Source organism: Heterocephalus glaber, unplaced genomic scaffold (genome assembly GCF_053883595.1).
Source record: "Heterocephalus glaber isolate CG9 unplaced genomic scaffold, H.glaber_assembly_v1.0 deba00000071, whole genome shotgun sequence".
Lineage (NCBI taxonomy): Eukaryota > Metazoa > Chordata > Mammalia > Rodentia > Bathyergidae > Heterocephalus > Heterocephalus glaber.
The window spans coordinates 27,449,280-27,476,423 of NW_028258137.1; the positions used below are offsets into that span (position 1 = coordinate 27,449,280).

The 27,144-nt window shown below is 41.3% G+C and overlaps 2 pseudogenes; one reads left to right on the plus strand and one right to left on the minus strand.

Moving 5' to 3' along the window:
• Nucleotides 1–3,908: 3,908 nt before the first annotated feature.
• On the minus strand, nt 3,909–7,647 carry LOC101716342 (transcription factor 12 pseudogene; annotated as a pseudogene).
• Nucleotides 7,648–26,003: 18,356 nt separating this feature from the next.
• Nucleotides 26,004–26,696, plus strand: LOC101716009 (protein tyrosine phosphatase type IVA 2 pseudogene; annotated as a pseudogene).
• Nucleotides 26,697–27,144: the final 448 nt, after the last annotated feature.

Here is a 27,144-nt window from a genome sequence, read left to right on the forward strand (position 1 = left end):
TTTATGGTGCTAAATTGCATTTACTCATTTGACAAAAGTGGCACATGATTTATTAAGTATGGATCTGTCTATAGCTTAACTCCTAAGAACCAGAAATGCTTCTCTTCTCTGAGAAAACTGTGTTCCTTACCCTAGTCAACTAGACAATGTATCAGAATTAACTAAACAGAATTTCAGTATGCTTGTAATATTCAGAGTATATTCGGTATATTTACAATATACAGAATTTCAGTACTGTATTTTGATAGGTATCTGCTGGATTCTTGAAATATAGAGTAACTTTCCAATGCAATTAGTTCAAGATTGTGGAAGAATAGAAGGGCAACATTTTAGAACATAGACAAAGTGTCACAGCCTTAGAAGCAGACCCAAGCTTTAGATATGTGAAACCACAAATAGGTTTATAGCTTAAAGCTTTAAATGTGTTTTTTGTCTTTGCAGTGCTGAGGATTGAACCCAGGGCCTCACACACGCTAAGCAAGCACTCTCTCCCTGAATATCAGTGGTAACTTTCCTTCATTGAGTGGACGCAAATGACAGAAACCTAATGGGGGGGTGGTGGTAAGGAGGGCCTTTAGGGTGGGAGAGAAAGAAAGACTATACTGGACTCCAACATGAAAATTTGGGGGTTTTCCTTGATCTTTTTTCCTGCACCTATATTCCATAACTGGCCCATGGGCAAATATTGGCTCTACCTGCACAGTATTTTTAGAATCTCATCATTTCTCATTACTCTAGTCCAACCCACAAGCATCTCTTGCTTGCATTTTTGCCTTAGCTGGCTATCCAGTCTCCTTGCTTCTGCCCATGACCTCCATCTTTTCCCTTCTACACTCCAGGCAAACTCACTCTGGGGTTTGCACTATCTACTCTACTCACTGGATTTGTTTTTCTTAGATTTCTAGTGCCGGTCCCTTTCAGATTTGTACTCAAAAGTTACTGTCTCAAGGAGGCCCTGCATATCTAAAAATTGTAACTATTGCCCTCACACCTGATAGCCCTTTGCTATGCTGTGATAGAGTTCGCAAATTTAATGTGTGGGGAAATAATATCTAGTGTAATAGGTTGGGAAGTGGGGCTTAATGGAAGGTGTGTCGGTCACGAGGACCCTGCACTCACAAACAGATTTAGGAATGGCTAAAAAGAGCTTTCAGGAGTGGGTTCTGTTCTTCTGTTCTTCCACCATGTGAGGATGAAGGATTCACCCCGTTTCCCAGACCCGCTGCTTTCTATTAAACAAGAACCTAAAGAAGGTCCTCATCAATGCCATGACCTTGGACTTCTTTGTCTCCAGAATTGTGAGAGAGTAAATTTCTGTTCTTTATGAATTACCAGTTCTGTAGTGTTCTGTTACAGCAGCACAAAAAGGACCAAAATGCCCTCTTCTTTCCCCTCAGCACTGACCACTCTAATGTACTATACATTTATATATCTATCGTGCTTATTGTCTGTTTCCTCTATTAGAACAATAGCTACATGAGGGTGGGGATAGTTTCTAGTCCATGTTTTCACTGTTGTATGCCCATTACTTACTGTGTGTTAAATACTTCATGGTGTATGTGAAACACTTCATAAATTTTTGTTGAATTAATTAGTAACTATTTATAGCAGTGATATTAAATTTCCTTTAATACATCAAATAAAAACAATGAGTCAGTTTTAAGTAAATAATAGTCCAGGGGATATGTAGATATTATAACAGTTACAAAATGTACCAGTGAAACCCTGAATTAAAGTCATTAAAAATGGTCTGCCCACTTGCCAGGACAGCGACCAACCTTGCAGACCTCTCCCAAGTCAGGCCCCACTCTCTTCCTGTACTAAGAAGGTCCTCCTATCTCTGGGAGGGCTGGCCTGAGGCCTTCACCAGAGAAGCAGAAATGGACAGGCCTGGGGCCCTGGCCCCAAGGCCTAGCATCCTGATGTGCACCAATGGCCCTGGAGGGAGATATTCTCTGAAGCACTATGAGGGGGAATGGGGCTGTTCTGGGGGAACAGCTTCTAAGAGATGGGGTCTAGAACCCCATGGACCTTTCCCAAGTAAGTTCTTTCTTGCTCCCCGCCTCCATTAGCTCTCTGGGGTGACTACACACAGCCACCGACCCTGTAATGTTCCCAAGGATACCAGGCGCTCCTCCTGGGCTGTGTGGCTGACGCAGAAGTGGGAAGCCAGGGCAGAGCCCTCACCTGACAGGGAGTAGTCAGTGCTGGTCATCCGAATTTCAGGGGTATAGGAGACACGGGGAGCTAGGTCTCCACCTTTCTCTTTCTGCCAGCGCTGGCACCAGGCAAATAGGTCCACCAGAACCAACATGAGGAACAGCAAAAGGACGATGCCCGTGACAGCGCCCACCGAGTGCCACTCTGCACCCAGGTCTGGGCTGATCTTGGTGTAGGGATTCAGCTCCTCCACCATGAGGGCAGCTGTGGACAGAGGGAGGGGAGGAGGCAGGGCCTGATACTGACATAGGGCCACTCTCTCTTCAGATCAGCCTCCTCCAGGCCCTCTAGTGTTAGGAGACCCAGCTCTGGTTTTGGCCCTGTTCTTCAATCCGTTTTACCTCCACCTTCACCCTGCCTCAGACTCTTCAGCTTCCTAAAAGAAGTGGGAATTCCAGGTCATGACAAGAACAAGTGTGACTGTATATGTGAATGGTTTGCCAAGGTACAGGCTAAATCACTTATAACTGTCTAAATCCATAAGTTTAAGTCTTTAATAATGTGATGAAAGCTTATTAGATTAAACTTGTTGGAGTTTTGATATAACTGTACTTACCTTTCCACCAACTGAAAAAATGGAATGCTTAAGCAAATAGAGTGAATGGATTTTAAATTGGCTTTGTTTCCCACCTACGAATTATTTCTAGCAGCCATTTCTACTCAGTTGCTCTGTTACTTCCAGAATTCAACAGAGCTGGATGCAGTCCAACTTCCATCACTCTAATTGGCCTTGTGGTGAGTTACCTCTTGGAAGCTTTGATCTCTGTAAGAGATACTGATAATGATAATAGTTCAGAGTCATGCTGAACATGGGACAAAGGACCCAATATACACAGAGCACCCAAATAAAGGCTCAAGAAATGCACTTCCTATCATTATTCATATGTTTGTTCACCCATGTATCCTCAGCACTTCAAATGTAGTAAGCAGTCAATGAACATTTGTTAAGTAGCTATCATCATTCATTATCATCATTGGTCTAGGGTTAGCTACATTGTCCGGCTTCCAATGCAACTCACTAATTTTTTTTTTTTGTACTGGGGATCACTAAATATTCTTGAATGTCAGAAGTTACCTCCAGGTCAAATTTTTCCTGAAAAAACTCAGGTAGAATTTGTCACCTGAGATGAATTTACTGTATTAAGGGCTTTTTAATTATATTTTGAAATTACAGTACTGTGTTTGAAATCTTATTATGAAATGTTAATGTATTGAAATCATTTGAGTTTATTTTTTTATTTTTTATTTTTTTTTAAAAAAAGATGGCACATTTATTGCTACATAAATGTTATATACATATTGTGTTTTCTGTTACAGTAACAGAAAAAATTTGAACTTCTTGTTGCTGGTTGAAAACTTTATCAATAATACCTTGCATTTGACACAGGATACAAATCTGCAATAAATCAACAGTGGAAACTGGAGAACAAGATGAGAAGCGATTCATCTCGAACGTTAGCTCTTGCAATACTCCATAGGTACTACATGGTATGCTAGAATCCTACTATGGTCCTAAAATGCTATTGTAAATTTCTGATATTAATGAACAGGTTATGGTAAATAACCCTACATTTTTACTACCTAATATAATAAAATAAAGTAAGAAACTTTTTGCTGAAAACTTTCAATTTCAAAAATCTAGAAAGAGTAATATTTAGAATTCAAGAAATTTTCTTACAAGATTATTGTATAAAAGACTAGCTGCAGTGAAAGACAAGCCAAATGTTTTTCTTTCTATTTTATGAAGGAAAGCTTCTGGGCATACTGCAAAGTCTAATATAGCGAAAAAGACCACAAGCTCTGAAGCAAAAGGCCAGGCAGTGCTGTATGTTCACTCAGACATCATAAGCAACAACTTTGTTTAGCCGATTAACACTGAAATGAAGAACAAGGCCACAGATAGAGTCTAACGTAATTGGAGAATATATGCAAATTAAGGTAACCAAAAAGTCTACTAAGTTCACAAACAGTTGATTTGTTAGGAAATCATCCTGATTGGAAGATCTGAAGTGCTGCCTTAATTGTTTTTGTTCTTTCAAATTAACAGAAATCTTTAATTTACATAGTGATTTGGGTTCTTCTGTGTGCTGACTGCTCTTGCTGGTGTTAGCTCTGAGAATTACTAAGCCAAGACAACACTGTTTAGCATGTATTTCTCTCCCAAGTTTGTTGTGGTGGAAGACAGATTTCATGGAAGTTCAAAGTCATTATGATGTCTTAAAAAATTACTCTGAAGAATTAGAGAGGTGCCTAATGCACAGTATTAAGATTAACTGACAAGTATCAGTTTAATGCTAATCTGGCTCATCTTGGGATGGGGCTGACGGTTTGCAGTTGATTAAATCACCCACTGAATTCTCCCCTACCCATCTAGATGACAGAGAATAAAGGTGAAGAGAAGGGGACCTGGTGACAAGTGTTCTTGGACTCCATCAGGTAATGAACCTCAAAGTGGTGTGTTCGTTTATCACACTACTGCCTTGATGACTGACTACTCGGTCTTGTTATAGTCACCATAATCATGGCCTGAAAAATCATCTTTGTATTTTAAATGAATTTTGTGCTTACTTACAGCTAACACTTTACAAGTATTATATTATGTAGTACTTACTGCTTGGAAAACAAGGCAATTTCTAAAAAGTAAATTCTCCCCTTGTAATCTACACTTCTTGCTATTACAAGCTTTACTATGAAACCTAGAAGCTTGAAAAGTCTTGGTGTTATTAGAAATAAAGCAATGTTTATTTGTGGGAAAAACCCAGGGAAAATTTTCCCCTTTTAAAATCTTAGCTAGGCTATGGTCACAGATGGTCTCTGCTCACCACTGTAGATACATGTGCAAAGCACACAGTGCTGCATGGATGATTCTGCACTATGACCATAACTACTCAGATTCAGAGACCAAATGTCACACCTACAGAGAAAATAAAAATGCATGAAAAATGAGAGAAAATGCTATAGCAAGTAATATTTTCCTATTTCGTGGAAAACACTATTCATATGGCAAAAGGAGAGGAGAGGGCAACAAAAGACTTTTCTCTTCCTTTTAAAGACACTCACAGGTATGCTGGGAATGCTAAGGACCAATGGTTGTCACTGTTTTGTTCTCTGCATGGGAACAGCTTTAACAAATGCTGGCATCAACCTTTTCCCTTTATATGTAGACCTTACAGTTCCATAGCAACAAATAAAATTTGTAGTTACAATGCATTTGTCAATTCAGTTTAGGCACAAGGCAACTTCCATGGTGAATGGAGAGATCGAGACAGTCTCTGATTGTGCAGAAGTGACACACTGCTTGCAACAAAATGATAGGTTGCAAACATCTCACGGGTTGATGTTCTAGATGAGCTTCCTATCTTCGCTTCTGATGGAAGTGTCGACCAATTGCTTTGATAGTAGGTACATTTGAGTTTCTTGTTTCAAGTGTTTTGTTTTTTCTTCTCTCTCCTGTCAGGTTTGTGTCTTCAGATAATCTGAGTTGTCCAAGTCCTTATTAGGAGAGGTCACCTTCTATGTAGCCTACTGATAACTCTGGAACTGGCTGATGTTTACATATGACTCATAGGGTTGGTAGTTTCACTAAACCCAGGATGGGCTCCTGGCAGCGTGGTTGGTGGCTCTGCCGATACGGCAGAAACTTTTTCTTCTTCCTTTTTCTTAAGGCAGGCTGCTTTGGGGTTAAGGTTCCTCTCTCTGACTTGCTGTTCTAAGCTAAGGATGACGGCCACGGCCTGATGAAGAATGAGGTGTTTTGTTTGGGGCTTTTCACTCTTCAAATGAAGCTAACACATTCGGCCAAGCTCTTTGAATGCCTCATTAATATCCCGCAAGCATTCTCTGGCATTGTTAGCCATTTGCCTTTCCTTGTCCCTTTCTATTTTCTGTTCTGGATTCAGATCCTCATCTTCATTAGTACTACTGGATACTAACAAATACCTTGTTCTGCCTCTAGATGAGACCTTGATATCTTTTTGGGAGGATTCATCATCTGATTTCATGTCATCTGATGAAGGAGGTTCATGAAGGTTCTCATCTTTCTCTTTATTTTCAGTCTTGATTTCTGTTGGAACAACAGTTCCAGACTGACTTTGTAAGCCACCTCTATAGTTTTCTTGTGTTTTATGGTTCAGGTCTGTGCTTGAAGCAGTGACAGTACTAGACAGGACTGAATGATTGCCATTGAGACAGACAGAATCTTCCCGTTGAGCTCCAACCATTGAAGCTGATTGATTATTTGTAACAAGGCTTGATCCTCCATAGTTTGAACTGAGGCTTCCAATTGGTGCCTTATGGGATGGTCCCAATAAACTGTGAATATCACTGTGACCAGCAGGTAAACTGGTGGAAGGTCCCACAGCATGGTTCTGCAACACGTGGATAGCATCATCCAGTCTGTCAAAACGATCCCCCATTCGAGACTCACAGATATCCTTTAAGAAGGACATTGTATCTTGCAAATGCTCATGAAGTTGCTGCTCAACTCGATTTTTCAGAGTGGAGTGAATTTTCATAGCTTGGGGATGAAGGAGCTTGCCCTCCTGGTCTAGGCCATTGAGTGGTACCTATCAGAGGTGAAGGTGATCCAACTGGTGTTGATGGGTTTGACAGAAAACTACTGCTTGTATGGTCAGGAGAATAAATAGATGCCAATGCCTTTCCAAGTGCATCACCTGTCTGTGAGCTTCCAGCAGCATTCCCTCTGGTTCCCAGAATGCCATCTGATCCATTGACAGGAGGAGTGTGGGAGGCAGCAACATAACAGGAACTGCTGGTCCTGCCACAGTGAAAGCTGGACATTGGGGGAAGACTTATGCTCATGTCTGTTGGCGAGACTGAATGTGGAGGGTAACTCAAGCAGTCATGGGAGTGAAGGCTACCATAACCACTGGACCAAGACATGTGGGGAGTGGAGGTCCCCAGAATTCCACCAAAACCAGGCTGGCTTATCCCATTTGATGCACTCCAAAGGTCAGAAGAATTGTGGGTCCCATCTTGCATAAAGAAAGTGGTAGCAAACATACTGGTTGGTGGCTTAGGAGATGGATAACCAGGAGGTTCACGGTTAAAATCATCCAAATTTGGGGATGGTGCACACACGGAAGAAGGCAGACCAGGAGGCCCCTTTCTGGCTTTCTTTGCTTGCAATGGATCAAGGGCTACAGAGTCATGGAGTGGTCTTCTCCTGGAACTTGTGGTAAAGAATGAGTAGTATGGTGTTCCTGGTTTTCCTGAAGAAGATAGTTGGGCTGGGCTCCCGAGCCCTAGATCTTGTCTCAGCAGGTAGATTGACAGCCTGGTAATCCAGTGTCTCTGCTGTACAGGGAAAATGAGCCTCTTTCTGATGTTTTTCCCATCAGATTTGAGTTCATGAAGGGTGTTGGGGACAAGCCTTCATGGGCTCCTAATCCACTGTCATTCAAGTGATCACTGTAATGAGGGCTGTCTGTAAAACCTCTAGATGAGTCATAGGAAGGGCTTGGTTGACCACTTGTTCCCCAAGATGTTGTACCTCCATGTTCATCCATACCTGATCCACTGAACTGACTGCTTCCCAGTGTCGTTGGACTGGTTTTCCTACTATTAATAGGTGGGGGGAAACATCGCACTGAAGTCTAGCAGGTCGCTCAGCTCCTTGTCGGTCCCTATTGCGGCCATGCGCTGTTGTTGGGGGTTCATCTTCGGCCACTTCTCGCAGGTCCAGCCTTGGCGAAAGTTCCCTCGGGTCTCGCGCAGGCGCGGGCTCGGTGGCTGCCTTCCTCCGGGCGGGCTGCGGTCCCCCCACAGAACTTGTGGGTCTCCTCAGGCGGACATTTTTTTCTCTCTTGAGTTTATTTTTATATAATTGAAATGTTCTTTTGGTTAAGCTATTTCTTGAGCCCTGCTCCAGAACGCCTTCCATGAGATCAAAATAAATTGATGGGCCTGATGCGACCTTACATGTGGGTAGTGCCAATTTTAGATTCTTCCCACAGTCTTCGGCAGTACTAACAGACATTGTAAACCCATCTTATTTGTGCAGAGAGATTGTGTGTGTGTGTGTGACCCTCAAAATTTGGCAAAGAAACAGCCACTGCATCATTGTAATGGAGGTACTTGTTAATCTAACTTTCCCTTTTTCTATGTTTCCAATTCCACAAAATATCTTTTCCTACCATTCCTAAATTTTCATTGTTTAGTGGCAAAAGATATAATACATAATTTATATAATTATATGCTATTATATAATTTAGTCTGTGGTCTGATAGGATATTTCTCAGTTCAAAGTGGGTGGAGTGGCAAGCAGATTCATTTCTGAAGAAAAATCAGGGGAGAATAGCTGTCATTTGCTCAAGATGTTCCAGGGCTTGCTAGATGGCCTAGGGCTGCAGACATGGGCACAAAGATGGGTATGACAAGTTTAGTGGAGGAAATAGTAACAGCAGGTGATAAAAGCAATGATGGAGCCATGTCCAAAATGTTATGGAACCTCAGAAGGCATGGTGGACCCTGACCTCAATGTAAGAAGGGTTTACAAAAGCTTTAGAGGAAGGAGCATCCAAAGAGGATCTTAGAGTATGACTAAGATTTGTAAAGTAGGCCCACAAATGTCAGAAAGAGTCACCCTAGGTCCAAGGATCAACCTTGAAGTGAGATGTGAGATTGTGTAAGTTCAGGACAAAACATCTCTCCTTCCAAACCAGCTGTTCCTTTTTGCCTTACATATCCTGATTACTGGCTTCATTGTCCACCTGATTACCATAGCTTTATACAGCAAGTGTCAAGAAAACACAAACTGGCTTAAATCAAACAGGTATTTCCAAGCTTCACACAGGAAAGTCCAGGACTTCATGGTTGGTCGATCCAACAGCCCTAGGGTACCATTGGGGATCTATCTGTGCTTTGGTCTGCACATGGTCAGCTCCAGTCTGTGACTCATTCCTCTCAGGTCACAGGATAGGTTCCAATTCAGTTAGGTCTACAAATGTCCTTGTTCTTGTCAAGTAAGGGAGGGAACATCGGTCCCAGTATTTAATCAAGAGTTCTAACATTCACTCTGATTGGGAGGTTTAGAGCACATGGTTACTTCTGAACCAAGAACTATGAAAAGAGCCATGGAATGTGCAAATTAGTATAATTCCATCAAAGCTACCTTTAAAGCTAGTCCAGGGGTCAGCTATTCCAAAGTGTCTACTACAATCGCTACCCAATTCAGAAACCTAAGAAAAATTTGGTATTGCTTCCTCTCACTTCCCTAAATGCAATAAATTCTGCTGATTCTATCTTTTTATCATTTTTTTTTGGAGGTGGCAGTGGTGGTTTGACTGGGGATGAACACAGGGCTTTTGTAATGAGCTACATTCTTATCTCTTTAAAAATTTTTTGTTTTGAAATAAGGTCTTGCTAAGTCACCCAAGCTGGGCTGAAACTTGTGATCCTCCTGCCTCAGCCTCCCAGAGTGCTGGGACTACAGGTGTGCACCACCACACTTGGCTCTTATAATTTCTTTTATCTATCCAATTGTCTGTTCATGCCCTTATCTTCCTTGTGTGTGTCTGTGGAGGGGAGGTGGTGTTAGGGATCAAACCCAAGTCCTTACGCATGCCAGGTAAGTGTTCTACCACTGTGCTACACCTCAGCCCAAGCCCTCATTGTCTGGTTTTTGTCTTCATCTTCTGATACTTTTTATTTAAAATTACTTTAATTTTAATTGACAAATAAAAATGACATATACTCATAGGGTACAGTGTGAGGTTTTGACATATGTGAAATTTTTCACCATTAGCCTACAATACAGTTTCCCAAGTAAAGATTACTAGAGATCTCTGAAAATGATCACACACCTACCTTCATGCTTCCTACTTCACGTCTCTTTAAACTACACATTCTGTCTCATTGTGGATACTTTATACATGCACAAAGAACTCATAAAAGCATCAGAAAATAATGAAGAGTGTCAACAGAAGACAGCAATACACAGAAGTTCCTGTAAGCTAGAAAGCAGATAGGATCGTATTAGTATAAAAACTAAAGCAAAGACAAACACAGCTTAGCCAAGAATAGGCAAAAACTACTACCAATGAACCTAAAGCAGTTTGGGGATAGTCTAAGCTCACACAATAGATCCCTGAGTAGGAGAAGGTGCCAGAGCAATATATAAACATCTGTATTTACAAGAGCCAGGCCAACCCTTGCTTCCATATTTCAGAGTAAAATTAGAAGGATGCCAAGATAGCATTGCCCCTACACGAAGATGACATGAATTTGTGGTGCATTCCATATTTTTCATAGTATTACCCACAAATTATATCCTAGTCACAAGGAGGAAAAAGTAATTTTATAATGGAAAGATCAGGTACTCACCACCATATGGAAATGATGAAAGCTAACATATTAATAGGACAATCCTACACAATGTGACTGGAGATATAATGCAATATGATGTATGCTGAATCACCTATAAAATATTCTTGCCAAATATAGTCAACCTGAATCCAATCAAGCCTCTAGACCTAATTTTATAGGAAATATGGAGGTGGGGGAGGGATTTCAGGAAAAGTTAAATGACACTAAGAGGAAATAAGCAGACGAATAAGAATGTGTATCATTCTACAAGGGAACTGCTAATAAAATGGTCTCTCAATCTGGTGCATAACTGTAAGACCCTTGTTCATGGCCTCAGAAAGATGTAAGATAGTGTTTTGTATCCTCTCAGTTACACAAAAGTTCTCGGAGAACTTTAAGAGCATGCCTCATAGCATCTCTCAGCTATACAGTGATGCCTCTTAGATGCCTAAGGGATTCATAGAGGCCCAGGGTAGAAAAGAGAATATCTCAATGATAAGACTTTGGAGGAGTGGGTTAGCTTTCTGTTGCTATAAGAAAAGTACCTGGGAACATCAACTTATAAATAGAGGAGCTTTACTTTGGCTTAAAGTTTTGGAGATTTTAGTCCATCATCAGTTGGGCCTCTGGTGGCTGCACATCATGATAGTAGTATATGGTAGAACCAAGCTGCTCACCTCATGGCCAGAATTGGGAAAAAAGAAAGAGGAAAGGGCCAGGGGTCCCATTGTCTCCTCAAGGCAATGCCCCCAGTGACCCAAGACTTCCCACTAGAAAATCCCTCTTAAAATTCCTTTACCTGCCAGTAGTACCAAGGGCTAGGGACATAGCTTCTAATGCATGGGCCTTTAGGGTAAACTTATCCAAACCATAGCAAAGAATCTTGGAGAAAGTTATATACTTCACAAATGAGAGAGAGGCAAATTGTTTTTGGCCAGAATGTGGTCCATGACACTTTTAAAAACACAGCTAGGCCTACCCTCTGGTTCTTTGGCACTGGTCTATAGTATTTATGACAATCTTGGTCTTGGCACACCAGAAAGAACAACTGATTAGAACAATTATGTCACCTTGGGTAAAGTAGTACAATCAGCAATAGCAATAGCATCAAATACAGCCTATAAAATGACAAACTGTGGTAACTATTGATTTGCTACCTTTAACCATATGAACTATATTTATGGTTACATAACAAAATCTAAAACAGACAGAACACACCAAATCAGCCCGCTGCAGACAGGCAGATCTGCCCACACCCTACCGAGGTCCCCAGTCCCGCGGAACACACGCCGAATCAGCCTGCTGCAGACAGGCAGGTCTGGGCACGCACTACCGAGGTCCTGAGTCGCACGGAAGACACCGAAGCACCCCGCTGCAGACAGGCAGCCACCTGATTCCACACTACAAAGACGCAGAGGACAGCAGACCACCAGACCAAGGTACTGAGTCCCACTGTTCCCGGTCCAGAGGTAGGGGCTTCTGAGCCGTCGTCCCACTGCTCCTGGTCCAGAGGAAGGGGCTTCCCGGTCACCATCCCTCCCGCTGCTCCCAGCCCAGAAGAAAGGGCTTTTGGACCACCTTCTGTCCCGCTGCTCCTGGCCCAGAGGAAGGGGCTTCCTGGCCACCATCCCTCCCACCACTCCCGGCCCAGAGGGAGGGGCTTCCGAGGCACCATCCCACTACTCCTGGTCCAGAGGAAGGGGTTTCCCAGCCACCATCCCTCCGGCTGCTCCCAGCCCACAGGAAAGGGCTTTTGGGTCACCATCCCTACCGCTGCTCCCGGCCCCTGTCCCACCTCACCCAGCTCAGAGGAGATAATCCCTGCAGGCACTAGCAGCCCCCTGCCACAGTCAAAATGAGAAAACACAGAAATAAGTCTCAAAACCAGACTTCCAGATCACCTACAGCAACCCCAAAGGGAAATGAGATGGAACACTCTGATACTCAACCACCTGGACCCACTGAACTGGCAACAAAAGGGGATCTGGAAAAAATGAAATCAGAAATAATTTCTCAGATAACAGGAGAAATTGTGCTCCTAGTGCAAGACATGATTAATAAATCTAGAGAGGAGCTGAGGAACATGATGGAATCCCAACATAAGAAACAAATGGAATCCATAAGGCAGATGAAAAAGATTTCCAGGACATGAAAAACTCCATTGAAAGTCTACACAGCAGAATGAGCCAATGTGAGGACAGAAGTTCAGATATAGAAGATAAGATTGCAATTAATGACCAGGAAAAGAAAAATTGCTTCAAAATTATAAAGGGACATGAGAAATCAATCCAGCAGCTGCTAGATGATGCAAAAAAGAATAACATAAGACTGATTGGGCTCAATGAAGAAACAGGAGAGAGTGCAGATGACGTAAAAAATCTCTTCACAGAAATAATAGCAGAAAACTTCCCAAGCAGGGGAAAAGAGCTTGACATACAGATAAGTGAGGCATATAGGACTCCAAATAGCCTTGATCAAAAAACATCTACACATAGGCATATAATTGTTAAGATTCCAGAAACACAACAGAAGAACAAAGTTCTCCAAGCAGTCAGAGAAAAGAAACAAATCACATACAAAGGAAAGCCCATCAGAATCATAGCAGACTTCTCAACACAAACCATCAAGGCAAGAAGAGCTTCGAGTGACATATTCCAAGCCCTAAAAGAAAACAGCCTCCAACCCAGATTGATGTACCCTGCAAAACTATCTTTCAAAATGGATGGAGAAATAAGATACTTTCATGACAAAGAGCACCTTAGGAACTTCGTGAATACCAAACCAGCACTCCAAAGAATTTTACACAATATCCTAGGAACAGACATTGAGGATCACAACCCCAGGAAGCAAAGCAGAATGAACCCATCTGGCCCGACAAGAAATTAAATGTAAAGGGGGAGAACCCAACAAAAAGAAAAAGTCATGGCAATGACAAGTCAATACGTTTCAGTTATAACCATCAATGTCAATGGTCTCAATTCACCAATCCAAAGAAAGAGACTGGCAGAATGGGTCAAAAAGCAAAATCCAACAATATGCTGCATGCAAGAAACACACTTAATTCAAAAGGAAACTCATAGACTGAAAGTTAAAGGGTGGAAAACAATACTGCATGCAACAGGAACCCGAAAAAAAGCAGGAGTAGCTATCCTCTTGGCAGATCAAGTAGATTTCAAACCAACACTGATTAAGAGAGATGAAGAAGGACACTACATCCTTGTAAAAGGAAGAATCCAAGAGGAAGAGATGACAATCATAAATATCTATGCACCAAACTCTAGTGCACCCAACTATATAAAACAAATACTAACGGACATGAAAAGTCATATATGCACTAATACAATTGTAGTGGGGGACCTCAACACCCCACTGTCACAAATAGATCAACTAGACTAAAAATAAGTAATGAAATACTAGAACTCAATCGAACTCTTGAACAAATGAACTTAACAGATGTCTACAGAGTCTTCCACCCCACAAAATCAGAATACACATTCTTTTCAGCTGCACATGGGTCATTCTCCAAAATACACCACATACTCACGCATAGAACATGTTTAAGTAAGTGCAAAGGAACTGAAGTTATCCCCTGTATATTATCAGAACATAGTGTGATGAAATTGGAGATCCATAGCAAAAGAAACTAAAAAAACTTTATAAACATGTGGAAATTGAACAACACACTTCTGAATAACCAATGGGTCACAGAGGAAATTAAAGAAGAAATCAGACAGTTCCTTCAATTAAATGACAATGACAATACAACATATCGGAATCTATGGGACACAATGAAAGCAGTCTTAAGAGGGAAATTCATAGCAGTGAATACGCATATTAGGAAAACAGAATGAGCCCAATTAAACAACCTGATGCTAAACCTCAAGCTTCTAGAAAAAGAAGAGCAGAATAACCCCAAAGCTCATACAAGGGAGGAAATTATAAAGATCAGAGGAGAAATCAATGCAATGGAGACTAAGAGAATGATACAAAAAAATCAATGAAGCCAAGAGTTGGTTCTTCAAAAGAATCAACAAACTTGACAAACCTTTAGCCAACCTTGTCAGAAAAAGGAAAGAAAAGGCCTAAATCCATGCAATTAGAAATGAAAAGGGTGAAATTACAACAGACCCAGCAGAAATCCAGAAGATCATCAATACCTACTTCCAGAACCTATATGCCAATAACATGGACAACACAGAAGAAATGGACAGATTCCTAGATACATATGAACTACCAAAGTAGAACGAAGAAGACCTAAAAATTCTGAACAACCCAATATCAACCAATGAAATTGAAAATGTAATTAAAAACTTATCAACTAAGAAAAGCCCGGGCTCTGATGGCTTCACTGCTGAATTCTACAAGACATTTAGAGAGGAACTGCTGCCACTACTGTTTAAACTCTTCAATGAAATTGAAAGGGAAGCAATACTCCCAAATTCATTCCTGGAAGCAAGCATCACCTTGATCCCCAAAGCAGAGAAAGATCCAACTGAAAAAGAGAACTATAGGTCAATCTCACTAATGAACATAGATGCAAAAATCCTTAATAAGATACTGGCAAACAGAATGCAGAAGATCATCAAGAAGATCATACACCCTGATCAAGTGGGATTCATCCCAGGGATGCAGGGATGGTTCAATATTGCAAATCAATCAATGTAATACACTATATCAATAGAGCCAAGGACAAAAACCATATGATTATCTCCATAGGTGCAGAAAAAGCATTTGACAAAATCCAACAAGCATTTATGATAAAAACCTTACAAAAAATTGGAATAGATGGTCTCTACCTCAAACTGATAGAAGCCATCTATGAAAAACTAACAGCCAATATCATACTAAATGGTCAAAAACTGAAATCCTTCACACTAAAATCAGGAACAAGATAAGGATGTCCACTATCACCACTCTTGTTCAATATAGTTCTGGAAACATTAGCCATGGCAATTAGACAAGAGAAAGAAATAAAAGGAATAAAGATAGGTAATGAAGAAGTCAAATTGTCATTATTTGCAGATGATGTGATACTCTCTATAGAAGACCCCAAGAACTCCACCAAAAGTCTTCTAGACTTAATAACCAAATTCAGTCAAGTAGCTGGTTACAAGGTCAACACACAAAATTCAATAGCTTTCCTCCAATGACAGACTCACTGAGAGAGAAATAGGACAAATAATTCCTTTTACAATAGCATCCAAAAAACTGAAATAACTAGGAATCAACCTAATGAAAGAAATCAAAGACCTCTTCTCTGAAAACTATGGCACTCTGAAAAGAGAGATTGAAGATGATATCAGAAAGTGGACAGACATCCCCTGCTCCTGGGTAAGAAGGATTAATATAGTGAAAATGGCCATACTTCCAAAACTGCTATATAGATTTAATGCAATTCCAATTGAGATCCCAGCAGCATACTTCATAGACCTCAAGAAAACAATCCAAAAATTCATTTGGAGCAAGAAGAGACCCAGAATAGCAAAAGCAATTCTAGGTAACAGAGACATGGCAGGGGGTATCACAATCCCCAACCTGCAACTCTACTACAAAGCTACTGTGATAAAAACAGCATGGTACTGGCAAAGAAACAGACTTGAGGACCAGTGGAACAGATTAGAAGATGCAGAAACAACACCAGACACACTCAGCCATCTCATCTTTGACAAAGGAGCCAAACACCCTCACTGGAGGAAAGATAGCCTCTTTAATAAATGGTGCTGGAAAAATTGGGCTTCAACTTGCCAAAGATTAAAACTAGACCCATATCTCTCACCATGCACTAAACTAAAGTCAAAATGGATTAAAGATCTAAATATTAAAATAGAAACTCTGAACTAGTTGGAACAGAGGTTAGGTAGAACCTTTGAAGACATCGATGTAGGAAAAGATTTTATGAACAAAACCTCAGCTGCCTGTGAACTAGCACAAACAAATGGGATCTCTTCTTATTAAAAAGCTTCTGCACAGCAAGAGAAACCACCAGCAGTGTGAAGAGACAAACCACAATGTGGGAAAAAATCTTCCCCTGCTCTTCCTCAGACAAAGGTCTACTATCTCAAATCTATAAAGAACTTAAAAAGATCAGACCTCCCAAATTTAAAGACCAAATCCAAAAGTGGGCATCTGAAATGAACAGACATTTCTCACACAAAGAAGTAGAAATAGCAAATGAATACATGAAAAAATGTTCAACATCACTGGTCATTCGAGAGATGTAAATGAAAACAATGCTGAGATTCCACCTCACTCCACAAAGAATGGCTGCTATCATGAAATCAACCAATAACAAATGCTGGTGGGGCTGTGGGGAAAGAGGAACCCTGCTCCACTGCTGGTGGGAGTGTAGACTGGTGCAAGCACTGTGGAAATCAGTATGGAGATACCTCAAAGAACTAGGACTGGAAATCCCATTTGACCCTGCTATTCCCCTGCTGGGGATCTTCCCCAAAGAATTAAAAGAATCATACCACAGTGATATATGTGCACCCATGTTCATAGCAGCACAGTTTGCAATCGCTAAAACTTGGAAACAGCCCAAATGCCCATCAACTGGAGACTGGATAAAGAAAATGTGGGGTTTTTTTATAAAATGGAGTACTACTCAACCATAAAAATGAGAAATTAGAGACATTTATAGCTAAGTGGATGCACATTGAGGCAATACTCTTAAGTGAAATAAATAGGACACACATGTGTAAATACCGAATAGTTTCTCTGGTGTGAGAAACTGAAAGTGTAAATAAGGACTAAATGTATAATAGGTCATGTGAAATAGGAAGAAAAGGGGCAGAAGGGAAGGAAGTGGGAGGGCTAGGGGAAAGGATAGAAGGGAATGGGATTAATATGAGAAAATGGAAAAAGAGAAACAAAATCTTTGTAAATAGGGAGGAATTGAGGGGTTGAAGGGAGGGCTGGGCAAGGGTGAAAAATAAGAACCAAGAGAGATTATGTAAAGGTGCAAATTTCCAATGATGAATGTCATCATATTGTATACCTAAAATGTACCAATGATTAGAATGAATAATCAACAATGTAAAATGTGAAGAAAAGGTCCAAAGGGGTAGGGGTAGTGGGAGGGACAGGGGAAAGGAAAGAAGGGAAAGGAAAAAATGATGAGAAATGGAAAAAATGGAAATAAAGTCTTTGTAAACAGGGAAGGGTGGAGGGTGTGAAGGGAGGGCTAGGAATGGGGAAAAAATAAGAACCAAGATGCATTATGTAAAGGTACAAGTTCCCAATGAGAAATGTAATTGTGTTGTATACCTACAATGTACCAATAAAAGAATTTAATACAAAAAGAAAATCTAAAACAAACCAGAAAATTGTGTACAATATATATGCCCTCAATATGGTGATTTTACTCTCAGGGGAGGAAATTTAAAAGGGGTCAGAGGGAAAAAATAGAGAAATAGAAGAGGAAGGGATTGGAAGCAAGGCTGGAGGACAAAGGAAGAGTACTCAAACTTTTGAAAACTTGTGAAGAAGGCAGGAGAGAAAGAGAGAAGGAAGAAATATAAAGAAGAGAAAAACAGAACAACAACAACAACAAACTAGAAACAATGTTGACATTCATATAAAAACAAGAATAGGGATGGGGATATAGCTCAGTGGTGCAGCCCCTGCCTGGCAAGCTCAAGGTCCTAAGTTCAATCCCCGGTACCAAAAAACAAAAGAAAAGAAAAGAACAAACAATGAAGAAAAAACAAAACAAAAACAAGAAAAGAAGAAAAAATGTCCACTTCAAGGTGTGTCTCTGCTTGTTACTCTTAGGTAAATTGGGAAAACAGAGCCCAGATCTGTGTTGATTAATCCCAGCAAGCCAGTCATAGATTTACAGATGCAGCAAGCCTGCATCTTTAGTTGCACTGAAGTTCAGGCTGGTTTCTGGCTGTGAGGCTGGAGACCTATTTGTTCAGCCTGCAACACTGCATGTGCATCCTGCTGGCTTGAACTCAGCTCCTTGACTTCCTGTCAACTCAAACTTGGTTCTGCCTCACTCTGATGCTAGGCGATGCTAGATGGAGCCAGTGTAGCTCTGAGTTCCAAGCTCCTCTTGAAGATGGTGACTGGCCAATCACCCTCTCCTAGGGGATGTCTGAACCTGAATAACTCACCAGCCACTGCAGTTGGCAGGGTCCACTGCTCTACTTCTCTGGTGCATTTCTCCATGGAGGCCTCTGGGGTCACCAGTAGTCACGGCAAATCTGCAAGTTCAAGCTGCCTTTTCCATGCAGTGAGTCAGGGCTCAGGGATGAAGTCCTACTTGCAACCTCCTTCTTTGTCATTAAAGTCTCTTTGCTCTCCCTGTGGGCTTCATTTGTCACTTTAGATCCTTGCTGGGTGCTGGGGACCCACTTCCCTTCTTCTCTTCCTCACATTGCTATAGTTCAGCATCTGGACACCAAACCTCGCTGCTATATGTATATATTTTGGTACCGGGAATTGAACTCGGGTCCTTGCGCTTGCGGAGCAGGCAGCAGAACCACTGAGCTAAATCCCCGGCCCATCGCTGGCATATTTTTTTAAATGGGGGTTATGCATTTATGAATATCCTTGTATTTGTACAGAATACTTCTAAAATATAGTAATAAAAATAGTGATTTCCTCCAGGAAGAAGTAGGAGACTGAGGGTGCAGAAAGGAGAGAGACTTATTTTTCACTATGTCTTTTTGCACGGTTTGAATTTTAAAATTTGTGCGTGTATAACTTTTACTTTAAAAACTCTAAGAAACTTTGAATTTCCTAATTTGTAAGTTCAGGGTATACTTTGACCTCACTATACCCCAGGAACTGGCAAGGCATTGTTCCCCTACTTTCAACTGCTGGATGTGTAGACGTCTCCATAATCTGCTTCAAGCCACCAGGGTTCAGCCCCAAGGGAGCTTTTATCTTCTAAAATATCATTACAGAAAACTTGAATTTTTAAATCATTCATCAATCCCAGCCATGTAGGCGTTCTTATGTATTAACATGTTGAGTTGGAGGGTGTGCTGAAGGTAAAGTAGACCCACGCTTCTAGAAAGAACTGAGAACACTTCTTTGACAATTCTGATCCTTCAAGGGAAGCTACCAATAGTTGTTTGATCTTTAGAAAAGGATTCCACTCCCTGTTTACTTTGTTTATGGAGATCAATATCACATCATCATTACTGAGTTCTTTTTAATTTTCTTATAGTTATCCTGTTCACCTAATACTTATTGGTGAAATCTCCTTCTCTTTCTCTCTCTCTTTCTCTCTCTCTTTCTCTTTTAGTTAGGAGAAAAAGGTTTTTATCTAATAAAAATAGAAAAATTAACTGAAGAAGCTGCAAAAATATATGTTAAAAATCCTGCATCCTATACTGCCAATAAACAAAAGACAATATCGGGCTGGGGATTTAGCTCAGTGGTTCCACTGCTTGTCTCACAAGCACAAGGTTCCAAGTTCGATCCCTGGTACCAAAAAAACAAAAAAACCCAAACAACAACAACAACAACAAAAAGACAATATCACATGGTTGAAATTTAAAATCTGAAATTTAAAGAACACAAGTATGGGGCCGGGGATTTTGCTCAGTAGTTCCGGTGTCTGCCTCATAAGTGCAAGATCCCGAGTTTGATCCCTGGTACCAAAAAAAAAAGGAAAAAAAAGAACACAAGTATGGTGTGATTCCATGATAAACAGATAAAGAACTTATACAGGATTTTTTTTTAAATTCCCTTTTGCTCCACCCACTTCTAATGCTACAAACATCTAAAATATTTTAGACCTGAAAGATATTCAAATCTGTCAGCACTAGCAGTTGGGAAACCAAATAGAACATTATACTTCCCCAGAACCTACTATTCCTGATCTTAACACACAACAAGCCATGTTATAGACCATGAAAAATAGAAGCGTTGCCCATTAGACTGACAGTAATACCAAAAAGCCTATTTTGAATCACAGAAACTGAGCATTCTGTTTTCCTGCAAGTAAAGCTGCGTGAAAAAATATTAAAAAGTGGTACCATTAGCATCTAGTGGATTTAAGAAATAATCCACAAAAACACAAGAGAAGAAGTATATCTGAGTTAATGTATATGCATGTCTTTTAATAAAATATCCTTTTAACAGAAAATTCCCTCAGCTTTATGGGAGTCAGATCTTTGAGGTGCTTTGGTATTTATGAATAAGGCCCAAATTGGGCAAAAATGAACCCTATGGACTATACATGTGTGTAGAATGTGTGAGAGAGTGTTACCTTTGGTGTCCCATGTGGGCAGTGAATTCTGTCACTATGACAAAATTGGATGGTCCATTAGAGAGCCATCTCTCTTTAGCCTCCTCTGTCCTCAGGACCACCTCTCCTAGTTCACCTAAATCATGCTCTGTTGCTCGTCTAGGGTGGCTGTTATGGTTTAGATCTAAAATGTTGCCCCAGAAGGCTTACTGTGTCCAGGGGAAGGGCTTTTGGAAGGTGATTGACTTATTGGGGTGCTAAACTCATCATTGAATTAATCCATTGGTGAGTTCATAGCTAAATGTGCTCTTTGGTGGAGGGGCCCAATGGGAGGAGATGGGTCACTGGAGGTGTATCCTGGAAGGGTGCATTCTTGTCCCCAGCCTCTTCCTCTCTTTCCACTTCTGGCCACTATGAGATGAGCAGCTTTCCTTTTCCATGCACCTCCACTGTGTCATTTTTGCCTTGGAGTGAGCTGATCATAGACTGAAGCTTCTGAAACCATGAGCCAAAATAAACCTTCTTTCCCTTAAATTGTATAAGTCAGCTATTTGGCTTAAAAAAAAGAAAGAAAGCTAATACAATGGCCAATGTCCTGGTTTACCCAGGATAAAGGGTTTTCTTGGGACACAGGACTTTCAGTATTAAAAGTGAGCCAGTTTCATCCACAATAGCCAAAATGTAGAACCACCCAAGTATTCATCGACAGATAAATGGATAAAAAAATTTTTGGACTATTATTCAATTTGCAAAGGGAAGGACATTCTGACACATGCCACAACATGGATGAAGCTTGAGGACATTATGATGATGAAATAAGGCAGTCACAAGAAGACAAGTACTGTAAGATTCCACTTACATGAGGTACTGACAGTGGTCAGGTTATAGAGACAGAAAGTAGGATGGCAGATGCCCCAGAGCTGGGTAGAGAGAAAGAAGAGTTGGTGTTTAATAAATGCAAAGTTTCAGTTTGGAAAGATGAAAAGTTTTGGAGATGGAGGGTGGTGGTGGTTATATAATAATGGTACAGAGCTATACGCTTAAAAGTGGTTACAATAGTGACTTTCCTTTTTATTCCAGTGCTAGGAAGCGAATCAGTGGCCTTCCACTGAGCTACACCCTCAACCCTTTAAAACATCTTTTTATTTTAAGACAGAGTCTTGATAAATTCCCCAAGGTGGCTTAAGGTTGTGATCCTCCTGCCTCAGCCTCACAGAGTGCTGGAATCACAAGCATGCACCATCATGTCTGACTAGAATAGTAACTTTCATGTTATATATATTTTAACACTATAAAAATATAAAAATCTGAAACAAAGCAAAAATCAATAGAACTAAGTCTTAAACCCGGGCACAATTGGATACCCATGTCTTACACTCATCTTTTCCTTCTGTCCTTCCACCATCATGTAGATGTATTTTGGTAGATCTGCTCTCTCAGCATGGTCCCACACATGGAAGATTCTGTGGTTTCTCCCACTGCTACTCTGAGGCACTGGACCCCACTTTTCTTCTGGCCCTAGATACAGTTGATTGGACTGGCAGACTCTTGTTCCAAGCAGGGCATGAATTATGGGTGTAATTTGGAAAATGAGCTGTATCATTAAGATTCCTCCCTTGAATATTTATGCTAAATGACGCCAAGGGCAGTTGCAGCAGGCATTGGACCTTGGAGTGGAGAAACAAAGACAGTAGGACTGAGAAGGGGGTGAGCAGGATCCAGCCTTGAGACTTGATGATCCAGAATGGCTTGCATAAGACTCTCTGTCTTCTCATGACACCCTCCTTTCACTTTGTAGGACACCCCCAAAGCCAGCTGTACTTCTGAAAAACCTCCTGTGGTTGGAATCACTTGATAAAAGTGGATTCTATCTGTGTAATTATAAAAAATAAACCCAGAAAAATCACCTAGCCTAGAGGAGTGGTTTTCAACAGGGAGTGACTTTACTTCCCAAGGGATATTTGCTAATGTGTGCCGACATTTTTGGTTGCCAAACAGCACCAAGAAGGCAGGCAAGTGTGCAGGCATCTGTGGGTGGAGATGGTAGGTACTATTAGTTTTCTAATTTTATGAATTAGGAACTTCTCCAAGATCTCACAGCTTCTAAGAAGTTGACCCATGATTCAAAACTCAAGTCAATTGATTCACTGCCTGTATTCTTAACTACCGATCTGTTTAGAAAAATTAATTACTCGAGCCAGAAAAAATATTTCATGGTGTTGAGTTGAATCAATATATTTCTGAGGTTTATTTTCCTACAAAGGCTTAGGTGTCCTTAATCTCAAGGCATTTTAAAATCAAATGCAGATTCTCAAAGTTCCACAAATGGAAATACAACTTCCAGAGTTCTGGGCTGTTTTGCCAGCTGTGCACCACTGTGTGATCTTTTAAATCAGTGCTTGACAATGCATAGGCACTGCTTAGAAATATATAGCACTGCGTGGCTCTTTGTCAGCATTGCTGAGTCATGGCCAGGTACCTGTAACAGCCAAGTGACATGTGCTCTAATGGGGTCTGACTCATTTGTGGAAGCTCCAATAAAGTGACAAGTTTTGATTTTATAAAACTGAAGAGGACTCTCTGAACTTTGATACTTCTCACCTCTATGTTTAACAATGATATGAGCTAAAAATTATCCCCATGACTCCATATGGCCCTAACTAGTGCTTAACTTCTCTCCTTTCACCTTGAGTGAAGTGTCTCCGAAGTAGTCTGCTCTTAGGGTATCCACCTCTTCATCTATACTCACTTCTTTGCTCCCTGAGAGTGCTCTCTGCCCTCTGCTCCCTTGGTGTCACTAAACTTACCCATGACGTCTCCATCCTTTTCAGATTTCACCTGGGCTGGCTTCTCAGCAGGGTTTGATGCCATTTGCCACAACACTCGTCTTGATATTCTGTTTCCTCATGAGTTCCAGGATAGCATACTCATTAATCCTCTCTCACTGTTTACTACTAGCAAACTACTAGTGGGCCTACTACTAGTGGGCCCTAGAGTTACAACCAGCCTGACATATGAACAACTTGGGTTATGAATGGAATTTTAATTTTAATTTATGAACAAAGTCTTGAGTTACCACCTGAATGCCAGATGCTTGTGCTTCCAGATGGTCTCAGATACAGATTTAAACCTTAAAGAGTTCTGGAAGGAACATTACAACATCCTTTCCTGTGTGGGGTTAATTGAGAAATCTTGGGCTAATGTCTCTCTAAGGATGCTGAGATCTCATGTGTACAGGAGAGAGACTCTGAAGGCTGTGTAGAGGAGGCTGAGCCTTCCATTGACCAACTTGAGTTACAACCAGCCCTTGAGAGCAAATTGAGTTCGTAAGTCAAGGGTCCACTGTAGTTTTCAATCTCTCTTGCTGGCCACATTTTTTTCTCCCTGTCTCGATAGGGTTATATAGTCCTTACTTCCCCTTCCCTTTCTCATCTACATGCCACCCTTAAATGATTTCTCTACTCCCATGGCCTCCAATAGGCCCTACAGGGTGATGATCCCAAGATTGGTAACTGCTGATTCACACTCAAATTCCAACCACCTGTGAATCACCCAGACTCTACTAGAATGTGGATGTTCATAGCCACTTAAACTCTACTGGGTCACAGAAGTAAACTCATCTCCCTCCTTTATTTTTGCTTGCACAAGTGGTACCATATCCTCATTGCCCAAACCAGAAACCTAGAAGCTACATTAGATTTTTCTCAAGCTTCATCTTCTACATCCAACTAATCATCATGTTTTGCTGCTTCTAATTCCTAAACATTGCAGGAATCCATCTTCTCTTCTCTAGGTATTAATCATTTCTTATCTGAAACACCGACCTAGGCTCCTAAAGAATCTCTTAATTGGACTTACCATCTGTCCCCTCTTCTAAGACTCTTTTACCCTATGACTTTGATGATCTCTCTACTGTAACCTAAATAAGTTAAAGGTAATTTAAAACTCTTCCTATTATCACTTCTGAGTCTGGAAGAACATCAGAAGAGGCCCTATTCATAACTCTAGACACTGCCACCCCAAATTCCCTTTCCCTATTGTATCAGTTACTGCTTACTAGAGAAACAGTTAATGCAAGATATATAAATATATAAGGATTTACAAAATAGGCTTACAATGGCCACCCACAGAGTCAGGTGTGGAAGAGGGCAAAACAGCTGTTTGCATGCTGGAGATCCAAGGCCTGGAGCTCAGTGTAGCGTCCTGTCCAAGTCCATATCAGGAGGCCAAAGGGTCTATGATGAAAGGCTGAAGGGTCTTTGCTGGAAGACTGAAGAGTCTGCGCTGGAAGCCAGAAGACAATGTTCAAGGGACGGTGAAGAGGGGAGCTCCTCCAAAAAAACAGAAGTGAGCCTTCCTTCTTCATTTCCCTTTTATTCCATTCAGGCAACAAGCCTATTGGTTGGTGCCACTCACACCTAGAGTAGGTTTTCTGTCTTCAGTAAACCCTCCAGCCACACCAAGAACTGTGCCGATCTAGTTAATTTGGACATTTCTTACTTAAATTGACACAATCAGTTAACTATCACACCTATCAGGCGGCGGCGGTGGTGGTGGTGGTGGCGGTGCGATCGGCCGGGCTGTAGCCGTCGTTGGTCCGGAGCAGCTGGAGTGGCAGGGCTGCCGAGAACGGCGCGAGGCGACGCCAAGGGCAGCGGCGGCAGCAGGAGACCCAGCGGCGGCCCTAGCAGCAGCAGCAAGACGGCCTCGGGGACAGGCGCCGCCGCCGCCGCAGGGCCGGGCCGGGTGTCGCACGCCGAGGCTGGGGGGGAGTCGCCGCCGCCGCCGAGGTGGCTGAAGCGAGAGGCGCCTCCTCGCTCCCGCCCCCGCCGGACTTCAATGACCAGTCCCCAGCTCGCCAGCGTTTTTCGTTGGAATATACGTTGCACATTTATGGCGATTCTGAGTGTGAAGGCAGACTTCTGGCAGGGTCAGCACAGCGTTTTCGCTGACAAGTGAGCTTGGGGGTTCTATGTGCCATAATTAACACTGCCTTGAAGACTCTGGACACCGAGACTGGCTTCAGAAATAGTTGGCTTTTCTTTTTGTAATTGCAAGCATTTCCTTTTAATGACTCCAGTGAAATTAAGCATCAAGTAAACAAAAGTGGAAAACGACCCACACTTTTAACTTGTCTCACTAGTGCCTAAATGTAGTAAAGGCTGCTTAAGTTTTGTATGTAGTTGGAGTTTTTTGGAGTCCGAAGGTATCCATCTGCAGACCCTGAAGCCCAATTTGAATTTGGATTCAAATGGATTCTAAATCCTTCTGCTTATCTTGAAGAGAAGCCTCGTAAGGAATAACAAGTTAATAGATAAAATGCTGATCCGTATTAGGCATTTTAGTGGTCTTTTTAATGTTTTCTGCTGTGAAACATTTCAAGATTTTATTCTTTTTTCATTGTCCCCCTCTCATACACACCGCACGATTACACATTTATTTGCCATAATGAATCGTCCAGTCCCCGTGGAGATCTACAAGAACATGCATTTTCTGATAACTCACAACCCCACTAATGCTACTCTCAACAAGTTCACTAAGGAACTCAAGAAGTATGGAGTGACAACTTTGGTTCGAGTTTATGATGCTACATATGATAAAGCTCCAGTTGAAAAAGAAGGAATCCATGTTTTAGATTGGCATTTGATGATGGAGCTCCACCCCCTAATCAGATAGTAGATGATTGGCTGAACCTGTTAAAAACCAGATTTCGTGAAGAGCCAGGTTTCTGTGTTGCAGTGCATTGTGTTGCAGGATTGGGATGGGCACCTTGTTGGTTTTACTTGCTTTGATTGAATGTGGAATGGAGCATGAAGATGCAGTTCAGTTTATAAGACAAAAAAGAAGGGGAACACTCAATTCCAAACAGCTGCTTTACTTGGAGAAATATCAACCTAAGATGTGATTACACTTCAGAGATACCAATGGGCATTGCTGTGAACAGTAGAAAGAAACAAACGAAGGCTCACTCGATTGTAGCATTTAGAGGGAACTCTTGCTACTGGGAAATGTGAATCTGAAATCTAACCTGTGTCATCAAACTAGTGATGATGGATTCAGTACTCCTCCACTACTCTCCTAATGATTGGAAAACAGCAGACAAACAAGGAATCCCTTAATAGCATAAATAAAATGTTTAAGAAAAGAAAATGAGAAAGAGAAAAGGGGTTAATTCAGTGAAGGATAATTTTGCTCCTAATTTTGGAGTTTTAATTTCAGCCAGGATTGAATTATTTCCAAATCTCTTGTCTTTTTTAACTTTTTCAAAATAGATCTCTAAGGAAAACCAGCAAAATACTAGCCTGTGCATAACCATCTGTTTGGGGAGCACATTCTTCCATTGTGCTTGGCACATAGATCTGCCTGTGGTGGGATTTTTTTTTTTCAGGGGGAAG